The sequence below is a fragment of the Capsicum annuum genome, chromosome 11, assembly GCF_002878395.1.
Source record: "Capsicum annuum cultivar UCD-10X-F1 chromosome 11, UCD10Xv1.1, whole genome shotgun sequence".
NCBI lineage: Eukaryota > Viridiplantae > Streptophyta > Magnoliopsida > Solanales > Solanaceae > Capsicum > Capsicum annuum.
In genome coordinates, this window is record NC_061121.1 from 213,730,707 (window position 1) to 213,743,857 (window position 13,151).

Consider the following 13,151-nt stretch of genomic DNA (forward strand, 5'->3'; position numbering starts at 1 on the left):
TTTTTTTTCTTATCCTACCCTTTTTATCTTATTCGTTCTCATTATTTTTGTTAAATATATACAAATACTTTTAGAAAACATATACTTATCCAATTTGTATAACGATCACACGAATATACGTAAGAAATAACTTATTTTTCTAGAAAATATTTTTACTCCTTCATATTGAACGCACCCTAAAAAAAATATTTTTTGAGATCGAAAAATATTTTTCTAAAATGTATTTTTACGCTTTAACTAAACACTAGAATGTATGTTTTGAAAAATATTTTTTCATTCATCAATCAAATAGTAAAATATTTTCCGAAAAATATTTTCCATTCACCAACCAAACATAGAAAAACAAGTAAGAAATCAACTTGTTTTTCAAGAAAACATTTTCTAGAAAAACATTTTCTGTGAAAAACATTTTCCTTCATACCAAATACACCCTCAATCCCATTCATTATTTTCTTTTCAAGATATATTTAATAATAATACTTATTTAGTTAAAAATATTAAGAAATCATATATATATTTAATATTATTTTTCATTTTAAAATAGTCAATTCTCTTTTTAAAAACGTTTATTGTGATTTATTTGTCTCTTTTACAAAATAAAAATAAATTATTATATTTTTTCAATACCATCCTTATCAGTAAATAACTTTGAAAAGTATATATACTCAAACGTTTATTTTCAAAACATATTTAATAATGCTAATTTGATAAGATAAACATTTGATGAATATTTTCTTAAGAAGAATCTCGAATCAACAAGGACCAATTATTTTAAAATGAAAAGAGAATTATTTATTATCTAATAAAATTTTCAAATCATTAAATTTAATGATAAAAGAATAATACAGTAAACTTATTCCTATTATTATTATTTCTTAAGTTCCGTGTGTTAAATTAATTGAATGAATATGGTTGGACGAAGAAAGTACTGGGTGTCTAAACAATATCTATTTAATTTGAATAAATTACTCATTTATGTTTATTTTTTATTTTTATTAAATATCATTCATTGCTCAATATATTGTTTAAATATTAAATTTATTATATTTAAAAAATAATTTAGTAAATAATCTTTCCATTTATTATTTTTACGGCTCCTGACAAGTCAATATTGACGAAGGGAGTGAAAAGAAAGTATCCTCCGGTCAATCCTTACTTATGTATTAAATGGAACTCGGAATTAAAATAAGTTACAAAATAAAAAAAATAATCAAAATAGGTCACCTATTTAAAAAGTTATCAAAATAGGTTAAATATAATAAATTATTATGTTTTTGACTTTTTTCTTTACGGTCAACTAATAGTCAACATGATTTGTAATACGTAATCATTTATTACATTTTACACAAAAAATCAAAAATAAAAAATAGTGTGCCGTCACATCTTTTTTATGTCAAATCATGTAGTTTGTAATAATTTATTATGTTTTACAAATAGTATTTGTAAAACGTAATAATTTATTATACAAACTACAAACAGTGTTTGTAAGTTGTAATAAATTATTACAACTTACACCTAACCACATCACATCATCTTTACTTTTCCAACTTTTAGATTTAACTCACCCCATCCACCCCACCCCACTTTTAAATGTAACCCACCCCACCCCTTGTAGAACCCTCTCACCTTACTTTTGTGTATTAAAAATATGAAATTAATTTTTTCGATTAATGTTTCATATTAGTTTCTCATTAGTGTTTTTATTAAGATTTTGAGGAAACTTACATGGACAAATACATTTTTTATTATAATTAATAAAGTAAGAAGTCGCAATTTAAGTTACAGGTGTATAAAAATTGAACCGATAAAAATGTTATTAATTTATCTTTATTGGTTAACGATTTTTTAATGATGTTATAAAAAAATTATTGGGTTATTGATTCGATTGTAATTTTTTTATTGGGTTATTGGGTAAATCAATAATCGATTGAGATTATACGAAATTATTATTTACACCCTCCATATATATAAATATATAAGTAGGATTGAATGTTGGTTGAATCTTAATTGCGACCAACATCCATCCTACTTATATTTATATATATATATATATGGAGGGTGTAAATAATAGTTTCGTATAATCTTAATCGGTTATCGATTTACCCAATAACCCAATAAAAAAAATTAAAATCAAATGAATAACCCAATAATTTTTTTATAAAATCATTAAAAAATTGTTAACCCAATAAAGATAAATCAATAACATTTTTATCGATTCAATTTTTATACACCCGTAACTTAAATGACGATTTCTTACTTTATTAATTATAATAAAAAATGTGTTTGTCCATGTAAGTTTCCTAAAAGTCCTAATTAAAACACTAATCAGAAACTAATATGAAACATTAATCGAAAAAATTAATTTCATATTTTTAATACACAAAAAAAATAAAAGAACTAATTAAAGGGGAATGAGGGACCGATGGAAATTCTTCAAATGAAGTTTTGTAGTGGAGCTTAGTATGGATTCAAAATGGACACTAGCTCGCTTAATTTTTTACTAACAACTTAAACTTGAAAAGAAAAAGAATAAAGTCTTAATACAAAAATAAAAGAATAATAAAAATAAAAAAAGGCAGGGGCAGGGGCGGTTGGGTGGGTTAGGGTGGGATGAGAGGGTTCTACAAGGGGTGGAGTGGGTTAAATTTAAAAGTGGAAAAAGTAAAGGTGATGTGATGTGGTTAGGTGTAAGTTGTAATAATTTATTACAACTTACAAACACTGTTTGTAGTTTGTAATAAATTATTACGTTTTACAAACAGTGTTTGTAAAACGTAATAAATTATTACAAACTCATGATTTGACATAAAGAAGATGTGACAGCACACTATTTTTTATTTTTATTTTTTTGTGCAAAATGTAATAAATTATTACGTTTTACAAATCGTGTTGATCGTTAAGAAAAAAGTGAAAAACGTAATAATTTATTACACTTAGCCTATTTTGGTAATTTTTTAAATAAGTGGCCTATTTTGGTCACTTTTTTTATTTTGTGGCTTATTTTGGTTCCGAGTTCTATTAAATGTCTAGCATTAAATTACTCTCTCTATTTTAAAATAATTGAATTGTTAGAGGTATGATGTATCTCTTAAATAAAATTATTTACACATAAATTATAGGTTATTTTTCACTATAATTTTTTTAATTATTTACAAATTATTGTCCTAAAAAATGTGAAGTACTTAAGAACCTCACTAAATGAAAAGGTAGAATTGAAAGAAAATTTTAACTTATCTCTTGAAAAATAAATAATTAATTTATTTTGAACATTGAAAAATAACTCAATAATTCATTTATTTGAAATGAAAGGAATACTTGTTTAGTTTGAAAAATTTGATTCTAATATGAAACGAAGAAAGTAATTTATTTATTTATATTTATTTTAGCCTTACTTTTAAATGCTAGTAGGAATATTCATGAACTTATCCGAGATTTAAGATTTGCAAGAAGACACTTTAACTTTCAGATGCGTTAACCCATAAAATTATACAAGACCGTCATAAATATCATCTTTTGACCCATTTTCAGCCCATGTGAGCTATCACACAATTAATGCGGGTGTATGAGTAACAATTGCTGCATCAACAAGTTAAAATGTGCCATGTGTAAAAGACTATGCTTTATAAATCAACAGCACTTTCTATTCTTCTTCCCCAATTTCTCATAGATAGCCAGCTTCTTCCCCAATTCCTCATTGATAGTCATTGAAGCTTGAAAATTTCAAGAACCCTTGCTCATGCCAATGTTTATTTGAATTTTTATTGCTCGTACCACTATTAAGTCTTCTTTGAGGCTGAAATTGAGACCTTGCCATTGGAATCAATGACACTGATCTATTGATCTTACTGCTACACAACATTTATAAACCTGGATAAAAAACATACACATAAAACATCCATTAGAAAAAAATAATTTTCAAATTTCAAAATTTTAATGCATATAAATTCACTTCTATGCCAAATTCTCAAGAACATGACATTCCAAAAGTAAAAACGAGGTTGAAAGAAGGAAAATGTTAATTGGAGTAGTTCTCATGATTGATTGCTTATAGTTTTGTTAGCTCTGAAAGTTTTAAACTCTGAGTGAGCATATGAAGAGCAAAAAATTGTGATAGAAATTCAATAGAATGTATAGAAAATATATAAAAGGAGCATATGAGAGGCTAAAGTCAAGCGGGTAGGTCAAAACCCGATCTGTAATAATTAATTAAATAAAATAAAGGTGTACCACACGCGTCGAGTAATTGTCCAAAGTTGGGCTGAAAATTGATCAAAATGGTGTATTTATAATGTCCTGCATTAGTTTTGTGGGGTAATAGGTGTTATTTTATGTAGTTTTCGGGTACAAGAATCGGTATTTAGGCACAACAACTTCAACACCAGTTCAAGTTTAAAACAAGAATACTATGAAGTACAAAAACACCCTCAACACAAGATCAAAGTGATCTTTCTAAGAAGTATGTTTTATTTTTCCAGAAATTAAGATGAAACAAAAATATAAAGCCAAGTCCCCCGACTTCACGGAGTGTCCTTCAGAAATAATTTCCCTCACTATACTCGAGGTTTTGGAATCTTCCTCCCAGGATAAAATGGCTTTCAATCCAACTATAGTGATACCTCAAATAATTGAATTCGTCGAACTCACTCAACGATTTGATTGATCACAAAGAATGTTTTGAAGACAAAAAGAATTTTATTTCAGAATTTTTTTTATTCATTTCTAAACCTGTGGATGAAAGCAGGTTTATATAGCCATCAGATGCCTCTTCTGAAAGGTGACAATGGTTCACTTAAAAAGTGTATCCTTTGGAAGAGTCATGTCTATTAATTCAAAACATTGTGTTTTTTCTGAACAGATACAACTATCTGAACAGTCATACCTTTTCCAAAACAATATGTCTTTTGCTCAAAGGTTGTGTCCCTCAATTTTCCATTTACACCAATTAAATCCAACAATCCCCCACATGAATGGGGAATGACTATTCTTTGTAAAACTTTACGGACAAGTATGTGATCATCAAGCAAAGACTGATTGCATCTGGATAAGTGGGTTTCCCTTTGAACTTTTCGTAGTGAACATGCATCGGATGTACTCGGTCAATCGGTAGATTTGATATCTTTGAACCATCGAGCTTTAATGTACACCTAGACAATACATGTCACTCAATCAGCCTTTTACCGTTTATGGTTCTCACGATTTTTTCTTTTCAGCCATGAACACGTCCCGATTTCTTGAGAGCTTAGAGAATAGGCCTTTACTAATATTCTCCTTAAAGCGGCTTCCACTTCTCCCTCACATAGGTGATTTCTATACGTTCAATCCTATAGATTAAGCTATTTGGTTAAATCTGCCAAATTTAGATAATCATTAAAAGACTTTTCACCTTAAGTCTTATCCTTGTTTACTAAACATTGTCTACATCATAAGAATGGGTTGGGTAATTGACAATGTTGAACCTGTCAGACACAACTTTGTTTGATCTCCTTGAACCTAGCTCTTGGGATCTCCAGTCTGCTAGGTAGAGTTACCGCTATGTTGACTTGTCCGAGGCCTTAAACCCATTCTCTTGGATGTCCTTTCCACTCCTTCTCTAGATAAGCCTTTTGTAAGTGGATCCGACACATTATCCTTTGACTTTACATAGTCAACAGTGATAATTCCACTAGAGAGAAGTTTCCTAACGGTATTATGTCTCCGTCGTATGTGACGAGATTTACCATTGTACATCATGGTCCTTACCCTACCTATTGTCGCTTGGCTATCACAGTGTATACACACTGGTGTCACTGGTTTGGGCCAATAAGGAATATCTTCCAAGAAATTCCAGAGCCATTCTGCTTCTTCACTGGCTTTATCTAATGAGATAAATTCAGATTCCATTGTAGAGCGACCAATGCAAGTCTGTTTGGATGATTTCTAAGAGACTGTTCCTCCATCGATATTAAATACATATCTACTTGTGGATTTTACTTCGTTCAATCCGGTGATCCAATTTGCATCACTATATCCTTCAAGTACCGCAGGATATTTATTATAATGCAAGGCATAGTCTTGAGTGTATTTAAGATACCCCAAAACTTTTTTCATTGCCATCCAATGAGTTTTATTGAGATTACTTGTGTACCGACTCAATTTACTAATAGCGCATACTATATCTGGTTGTTTACGATTCATTATATACATTAAATATCCCAATACTCTTGTGTACTCTAATTGTGAGTCACTTTCACCTTCATTCTTTCGAAGTGCAAAGCTCACATCCAAAGGAGTCTTGGAAATACCGAATTCCATATACTTGAATTTGTCAAGTACCTTTTCGATATAATGAGACTGTGACAATGCCAACCCTTGTGGAGTTCTATGGATTCTTATACCTAAGATCACATCCGCAACTCCAAGATCTTTCATATCGAACTTGCTTTCGAGCATTCGTTTCGTTGCATTTATGTCTGAAATGTCTCTATTGATGATCAACATATCATCCACATATAAACAAACAATGACTTGGTGATTCGGAGTGTCGTTAATGTAAACACATTTATCATATTCATTTATCTTGAACCCGTTTGTCAACATGGTTTGGTCAAACTTCGCATGCCATTGTTTAGGTGCTTGACTTAGTCCATACAACGACTTAATAAGTTTACACATCTTATTCTCCTTTCCTGGAACTACAAAACTCTCAGGTTGTTCCATGTAAATTTCTTCCTCCAATGCTCCATTTAGGAATGCGGTTTTCACATCCATTTGATGGATTTCAAGACCATATACTGCTGCCAAGGCAATTAACATTTGAATCGATGTTATCCCTGTTACTGGCGAGTATGTATCAAAGTAATCAAGGACTTCTTTTTGCTTGAATCCTTTTACTACAAGTCTTGCCTTGTATTTGTCAATAGTACCATCCACTTTCATTTTTCTTTTGAAGATTCATTTATAACCTAAAGGTTTATTTCCTGGAGGAAGATCAACCAATTCCCACGTATGGTTGCTTAAGGTTGAATCAATCTCACTATTGACTGCCTCTTTCCAAAAGGATGAGTCTGACGACGACATCACTTCTTTAAATATTTGAGGCTCATTTTCTAAGAGAAATATTACAAAATCTGATCCAAATGAAGTAGACGTTCATTGACGTGTACTATATTTTGGATTCGCTTCATTATGTACATTCTCACTTGGTTTATCTCTAGGTCGCTTAGATCCCCCACTAGATTGTTCATGTCTAATTTTATACGGGTAAATATTTTCAAAGAATTCAGCATTATCTGATTCCATTACCGTATTTTCATTTATATTCGGATGTTCGGATTTATGAACCAAAAACCAAAATGCTTTACTGCTTTTAGCATATCTTATGAATACGCAGTCCACAGTATTAGGTCCTATCTTAACCTTTTTAGGCATTGGAACTTGGACCTTTGCTAAACATCCCGCACTTTGAAATATTTCAAGTTGGGTTTACTTTCTTTCCATTTTTTATAAGGAATTTATTGTGTCTTACTATGGGGAACTCTATTGAGTATACTGTTGGCTGTAAAGATAGCCTTTCCCACAAATTTTGCGGTAAACCGGAACTTATAAGTAAGACATTCATCATTTCCTTCAACGTTCGGTTTTTCTTTTCCACAATTATGTTAGATTGAGGTGAATACGGGGTCGTAGTTTGATGGACAATTCCATTCTCTACATATATTTTGGCGAAGAGAGATTCATATTCTCCACCCCTATCACTTCTTATCATTTTTATCTTTTTCTTTAACTAATTTTCTACTTCAGTTTAGTATTGCCTAAATGCATCTATTGTTTCATCCTTACAATTTAGCAAGTAGACATAACAATATCTAGTACAATCATCAATAAAAGTTATGAAATACTTTTTTTCACCACGTGATGGTGTTGACTTCATATCACAAATGTCAGTGTGTATTAAGTCTAAGGGATTGGAATTTCTTTCAACAGACTTATAAGGATTCTTTGCATACTTTGATTCCATACACGTTTGACACTTTAATTTATTGCATCAAAGTTTGGAAAAACCTCTAAGTTAATCAATTTTCATAACGTTTTGTAATTAACATTGCCTAAACATTCATGCCACAAATTATAAGACTCAAGCAAGTAAGAAGAATTTGAACTTTTATTGATTTCAACATTGATTACATTCATCTTATAAAGGCCCTCGGTGAGATAACCTTTTCCTACATACACTTCTCCTTTGCTAATTATAATTTTTTCAGAAACAGTTACACATTTGAATCCGTTCTTGTCTAGAAGTGAAAACAGAAATCAAGTTCCTACGTAATTCTGAAACGTACAAGAAATTGTTAAGTGTCAAGACCTTTCCTGAAGTCATTTTCAAGCCCACTTTTCCTGTTCCTTCTACCTTAGCCGTAGCAGAGTTATCCATGTAGATCATTTCTTATACTTGAACCGGAGCGAATGACGAAAACAAATCTTTGTTGGCATAAATATGGAGGGTGGCACCAGAATCCATCCACCACTCGCGAAGATTTTCCACCAAGTTTCATTCTGAAAACATAGCACACAGATCATCACATTCTTTGTTGGACTCAATCATATTTGCTTGATCTTTTTTCTTGCCTTTCTTAGGGGCACGACAATTCGTGGACTTATGGCCAATCTTGCCAAAGTTGAAGCACTTTCCCTTGAATTTTTTCTTGGGTTGATGGCTTCCTTGTTCAACTTTCTTTCTTTTCTTAGAATTATTTTGGTCATCTTCTATAATATGTGCTCCATTAATTGTAGAATTCCCTTTTAACCTTCTCTCAGCAGCCTTATTATCCTCTTTAATACGTAGTCGGACAATAAGATCTTCGATAGTCATATCCTTGCGTTTGTGCTTCAAGTAGTTTTTGAAGTCTTTCCACATAGGTACTAGCTTCTCAATGATCGCTGCTACTTGAAATGCATCATTCGCAATCAAACCTACAAAACAGTTTATGTGAGTACTAAGAACATTTTTAATTTGTTCAACTAAGGTATTTTTCAAAGATATATCTTTCTCTAGGAGATCGTGAATGATTACTTGCAATTCCTGCACTTGAGAGACAACCAATTTGCTATCTATCATTTTAAAGTCCAGGAATTTTGCAACAAAGAATTTCTTAATTTTCGCATCCTCTGTCTTGTATTTTCGTTCTGGTGCCCCTCACAATTCCTTCGATGTCTTAGTTCTACTGTAAATATTATATAGGTCGTCTTGGCGACCACTCAAGATATAATTCCTGCAAAGAAAGTCTGAGTGTTTCCAAGCCTCTACAATTATGAAATGCTCTTTGTTTGAGGTTCCCTCGGGCACCTCAGGAGCATCCTCACTAGTAAACCTTTGAAGACATAGTGTTGTGAGGTAGAATAACATCTTTTTCTGCCATCGCTTAAAGTCAATGCCCACAAATTTTCTGGGCTTCTCCGCAGGTGCCATTGGTTATGGAGCATTTTCTTGACTTGTTGAGGCAATACTAGTTGCCCCTAAAGTCGTAGCCACATCTTGCATTTGACTTTAGTTAGTCATTTTTCCTGTCACCACAAGACAATAAAATTTAGTATTTTTAGAATACTACTTATAAAGTTAAGCAACTTTAAACTCTTCTTCTTGTTTCTAGTTAACGATGAAGTTTTTATGACTTTCAATCGTCAACCGAGTGATCTTTCACTTGTGATGAAGATTTTTTGTCTTCGAATCACTAGTTAAGTTCAAATGGAATAGAAAGCTTAAAGCTTTAATCTCAAAAAACAAGCAATACAGATTCTAAAAAAAAAACTTTAGTGAAAAGAAAATTTCACCAAAAAAAATAAAAATAAAATAAAGATTTTTTTTTCCCAAGATTATTCCTTAAGATTGTTATTTTATGTAGTTTTCGGGTACAAGAATCTATATTTAGGCACAACAACTTCAACACTAGTTCAAGTTTAAAATAAAAACACTATGAAGTACATAGACACCCTCAACACAAGATCAAAGTGATCTTTCTAAGAAGTGTATTTTATTTTTTCAGAAATTAAGATGAAACAAAAATATAAAGTCAAGTCCCCCGACTTCACGGAGTGTCCTTAAGAAATAATTTCCCTCACTATACTCGAGGTTTTGGAATCTTCCTCCCAGGATAAAATGACTTTCAATCCAACTATAGTGGTACCTCAAATAATTGGATTCGTTGAACTCACTCAACGATTCGATTGATCACAAAGAATGTTTTGAAGACAAAAAGAGTTTTTATTTCAGAATTTTTTTTATTCATCTCTAAACCTATAGATGAAAGTAGATTTATATAGCCATCAGATGCCTCTTCTGAAAGATGGCAATAGTTCACTTAAAAAGTGTATTCTTTGGAAGAGTCATATCTATTCATTCGAAACATTGTGTCTTTTTCTGAACAGATACAATTATCTGAACAGTCACAGCTTTTCCAAAATAATATGTCTTTTGCTCAAAGGTTATGTCCCTTCATTTTTCATTCACACCAATTAAACCCAACAATAGGTCGCCCAAAAAATTTAGGTATCTTTTTGAAAAAGTTGGACAAGTTGAGGGGTGACTTTATGTCTTTTCTCTTAAAGTATTAAAGTTTATTACATTTAAATGATGATGTCTTCAAATTAACAGCAACAACACATTTAGTGTATTCTCATAAAGTAAAATTCGAAGGGGGTAAAGTGTACATAGTTCATATCATTATCTCAAATGAAGTAGAGAGACTATTTTTCGATAGATCCTGACTCAGGACAGATAACAATATAAAAAATAAAAAACATAAAAATAAATAACAAAATGAGATAATAAATCTCTAGATAATAAAGAAACAAGACACTGACATAGTAATACTATAAGTTATCTATTCAAAATCACAAACATCATCAAAACACTAAGAATAAAAAATTACGAGTACAGATACAAACAAGGCACTCCTTCCTACTATTACGGTCACACTCCTACCCATTAGCCCTCAATCTTACTTTGTATCCTTCACACCTTCCTATCAAGGGTTATGTCTTGCGTAAGCTGTAACCGCTACATGTCATGTCTAATTTTAATATTTCTTCGATTTATCTCTACCCCGCCTAAAATCAACCATAGTCAGCCTATCATACCTGCATACTGGAGCATCCATGAATCTCCTCATCATATGTCTGAATCATTGCAATCTTACTTTCTGCCTCTTATCTTTCATCGAAGTCGCTCTCATCTTCTCTCGAATAACCTCGTTGCTAATCTTATCTTTCTTGATAAGTCTCATATCCATATCAACATCCTCATCTGTCCCACCTTCAATTTTTGAATGTATGAGTTCTTAACTGACCAACACTCCACTTCATATAATACAGTCGGTCGAACTGTCACTCTGTAGAATTTACCTTTAAGCTTAGGAGACATCTTCTTATCACATAAGACTCCCAAAGCGAGGCTCCACTTTAACCACCATGCACCAATAAGGTGCATGATATCTTCATTAATCTCTCCATTCCCCTTAATCATATACTCAAGATACTTGAAACTAATATTCTTTCGAGTGGCCTGAGAATCCAGCTCCATTACCACATTAGTCTCATGCGTCGAATCACTGAACTTACATTTCAAGTACTCCATCTTGGTCCTGCTCAACCTAAATCCTTTAGACTCTAAGGTCTGTCTCCAAACCTTCAATTATCATTACTTCCCCACGGGTCTCATCAATTAGTATAACATCATTAACAAATCATATACACCAAGGCATTTATTTGAATACACCGCGTCAAAACATCCATCACCATGGCAAATAAAAATGGGCTAAGAGACGATACCTGATGCAACCTTGTCAAAATAAGAAAGTACTCTAAATCTCCTCATATCGTTCTCACATAAGTATTCACTCCATCGTACATGTCCTATATAGACTTAGTGTATGTCACAAACACACCTCTAGCCTCCAATCGCCTCCACAGAATCTTCACAGGGACTTTATCGTACGTCTTCTAGCCTCCAATTACCTCCATAGAATCTTCACGGGGACTTTATCGTACGTCTTCTCGAGATCGATATTAAACACCATGTGCAAGTCCTTCCTTCTCTCCCTAAACTGCTCCACTAACCTCCTTATGAGGTGAATGATCTTAGTAGTCGAGCGACGGTACATGAAACTGAACTGATTCTTGAAAATAGTAATGATCTTTCTTAGCCACAACTCTACCACCCTTTTCCAAACCTTCATATGACTCAACAACTTGATATCTCTATAATTGTTGCAACTTTGAATATTTTCCTTATTCTTATATAATGGTATCTTCGTACTATGTCTTCAATCTTCGTGCATTTTTGCTGTCCTAAAAATAATGTTAAATAATCTCTTCGGCCTCTCCATATCTGCTCCGCTAGAGCTCTTTTAAAAATTCATCGAGATCTTATTTGGCCCAGTCGCCTAACCGCTTCACATCCTATAAATAATATTCTTGACCTCCTCAACCTTGATACGTCTACAATAATTGTAATGACGATACCTCTATGAGTGCTTCAAGTCCTAGCACAAAACCTTATTCCTCTATAATTAAAAAGTCTATGAAAGCAGGACTGTATCTCTTTTTAGTAATGTGTATTATATCTATCTATAGTTGTGTATTGAGTCAATGAAAGGGGGAGAATATTGAGAAAACCTAAGTCCCATCACACGCGCCTTGGATGTGTCTGGTACACAATAAAAGTTTGTTTATATGGACAACAAACTCTTTTCTTTTAAAATTTTACCAAAGGAAATATTAATTTAGTAAAAACCACTTTATAACAGACTCATTTATTACGAGACTTTGTATTTTATAGTTAATGGACTATGTATAATAATATTTTAAATTTAAATTTGAAAAAAGTTACTGTTTTTATTCTAAATTATACACAAAAAATTTAAGATACATTCAAACTATTAATGTGACCTATTACACATCTATATTATATAAAAGTGAATTTAATTACTCCCCGTAATACCCATATCCAGACATGTTTTTTACACTCAATATAAGCATGTTTAACCTTTTAAAACTAAAAAATAAACGTTAAAAATATTAAAAAATTAATAAATTATAATCCTCAATGGTTATGTTGAACAAAAACCTCCATTTAGGTCAATTTGGGGATCCAAACTCAAGTACCCTAATTCCCAAAT